A 3,148-nucleotide genomic window follows, 5' to 3' on the forward strand; every position below is an offset into this window, starting at 1 on the left:
TTGCCTGCTATCTGTGTCTCTTTTGATCCCATCCCCAGAAGCAGGGATAATACAGAAGAGACCTTTCTCCTGACCACAGGCTACATGTGCTGGAGGTTTGCAGGAGGAGATTATCCTCTGGGATCCCCGGGGCCTGTCACTGTCTAGATCTTTCATCACTGATGTTTCATCCTGCCCCTTCCACTCCTACCCTCCTGACATGGGTTGATGCTGCTGCTGCTGCTGCTGCTAAGTCGCTTCAGTTGTGTCCGACTCTGTGCGACCCCATAGACGGCAGCCCACTAGGCTCCTCTGTCCCTGGGATTCTCCATGCTAGAATATTGGAGTGGGTTGCCATTTCCTTCTCCAGTGCATGAAAGTGAAAAGTGAAAGTGAATCACTCAGTCGTGCCTGACTCTTAGCGACACACGGACTGCAGCCCACCAGGCTCCTCTGCCCATGGGATTTTCCAGGCAAGAGTACTGGAGTGGGTTGCCATTGCTTTCTCCAGACGTGGGTTAGGCATTGCCTTTTCCAGGCTTCTCTCCTAAAATACACAACTTCCCAGCCCCAGGAAATGTGGCATTCAGTTCCCACAATCTAATTAGAGCAACTTCCTCTCTTACTGAGCATGCAACAGAGCTGAAAGGCATTTGGGGAGGAGAGCATTTACTCTGTGCCAGTTTCACATATTTCATTTCTTGGTTATTTTCAACCCAACAGTGTGAAGTTGGTGGTATGATCCCTGTTTCCAGACCAAGGAAACTGGGGCTTCCCTGGTGACCCAGTGGTTGAGACTCTGCACTTCAATGCTAGGGGTGTGAGTTCCATTCCTGGTTGGAGAATTAAGATCTCACATGTCACATGGCCAAAAAACAAAACAAAAACATTTAAAAAAACAAAAAACAAGGAGATGGAGACTTAGGGTGGTTAAGTGACATGCCCTCAACATGTCAGAGCCAGACTGGGACCCAGGTCTGGTTGAATCTAAAGCTGTGCTCGTTCCCCTATCCGGCTTCCTCTTGCTTCTTGGTTTGACTCACTTCCAGGCCTGATCTTGCTTGTCTGGCTCAGGGTCAAGGGCAGAGGTGGGGTGTATCCTCCACCTTACTTGCAGGGTATTTGTTCAGTCACAAATGTTTATATTCCTAATTGCATGCTAGTTACTGTCTCAGACTTGGGGCTACAGCAGTGAGTGATCAATAGATAAGGCTATGCAATATGTCGTTGTAGTTTATTTCATACATTGTACAGTACATGGAATGTAGCCACTATTTTATAACTTTAAATGAAGTATGGTGGCTCAGACAGTAAAGCGTCTGCCTACAATGTGGGAGACCTGGGTTCGATTCCTGGGTTGGGAAGATCCCCTGGAGAAGGAATTGGCAACCCACTCCAGTACTCTTGCCTGGAAAATCCCATGGATGGAGGATTCTGGTAGGCTACAGTCCATGGGGTCACAAAGAGTCAGACATGACTGAGCGACTTCCCTTTCCCTTTAAATGGAGTATAATCTATGAAAATATTGAATCACTATGTTGTACATCTGAAATATAGTAAATCAGCTCTACCTCAATAATAAAATAATAATTAAAAAATGTCTCCTATAAAGTTCAAAGTCTGAAGAAATGACAGGCTTCAGCCTGCATGAAGCTCACATTCCAGCAAGGGCAGAACAGACAATAAAGAAGAAAACAAAGGAGAGAACTCAGAAGAGCGTGATCTCCCTTCTAACTCACACTGTCCTACCCTGCTTGACTCTGGAGCCCTCAGGCTCTGCCCAGCCACACAGACCCCCATAGCCAGCAAAGAGGGAGGAGAAGTCAGAGGGATGAGGTAAGAGGTTGGAAAAGCTTCTTTATGTTCGCATTTTGGGTTTAGAGTTCCTTATGAGGAATGATGACAGAAACAATGCAGGAAATTGGGGTCCAGGCTGAGGTCCCTGGCTGGGTCTACTGTCTTCTGGTCCAAAAAGTCCTGTCTCTCCTGACCTGACTGGGGACTGCTTCCATCACTTCTCCCTGGTCCTGTTGAATTAAGAGAATGCAATCCTTGCCTACTCCCCCAGCTGCTCTGATGTGGAAGGACCCTTTGGGTGCTGTAAGTGGGCATGGCATAGCTGTGTCTTGTCCTTGCTGGACCTGTATCTATTTCCTCTCTTCTGCTAATACTTTGACTTTGTTGAGAATCCTTCCCTCTGTGTTAATTTCAGACTTGGTGGTTCTGTCCAGAGTCCTTTCCTGGCCAAGAGGTGGGCCTGTGAATCCATCCTGGTCGATGAAACACCCTCTTTTTATACCCCGGCCCCTGTGTAGAGTTGCATGGAGACTGAGAAGACTGGGCTTTTCCCACCACAGCTGGGCTCTCTCTCCTCTCTCTCTCTCTGTTTTTGGCTGTGCCGAGCATCATGTGGGATCTTAGTTCCCTGACCAGGGATTGAACCAGCGCCCCATGCATCTCCGCATTGGGAGCATGGAGTTTTAATCACTGGACGGCCCCAGAAATCCCCACAGCTGGGCTCTGAAAACACTGTCCATTTGTTCTTGCTTTCAACATCAGGGATTGCTGACCTTCTCAAAACGTTAGCTATTCCTTCCATCCTGGGGGGCTGGTCCATGAAATCCTCTGTCACTTAAATTGGTCAGAGTTGGGAGTCTGCTGCTTGTAACCAAACATTAATAGCTGCAGACAGATGCAGTAGGATGGCTCTGGAAGGAATTGAATCAGCAGAGACACAGTCAGTCTGGAGATTTAGAAAAAGCAGCCTCGGGTAGGGTGGATGGCAGAGTAGAGCAGGATGGACTGCAGGGAGGCAGAAAGTAATGAGGCTGTGGCTGTGGTCCAGCTGAGACAGGATGGCAGCTGGGTGTCAGGTGAAGGGCTGTGGCGATGGGAGGATGGGATAGATCCTAGAGATAGTCTTTTTTTGAATAAAGGTTCCTAGATTAGGGGGACTTTGTTTTGTATGGACAACTGTGTGTGGAACTTTTGTAAATAGAAACTCTGTCAAATGTACCAAGAAGACTTCTTAAGAATGAAGGATCTCTGCAACACTGTGTACAATAACTAGGACATGGAAGCAACCTAGATGTCCATCAGCAGATGAATGGGTAAGGAAGTTGTGGTACATGTACACAATGGAATATTACTCAGCTATGAAAAAAGAATG

The sequence above is a fragment of the Bubalus bubalis genome, chromosome 12 (genome assembly GCF_019923935.1).
Source record: "Bubalus bubalis isolate 160015118507 breed Murrah chromosome 12, NDDB_SH_1, whole genome shotgun sequence".
Lineage (NCBI taxonomy): Eukaryota > Metazoa > Chordata > Mammalia > Artiodactyla > Bovidae > Bubalus > Bubalus bubalis.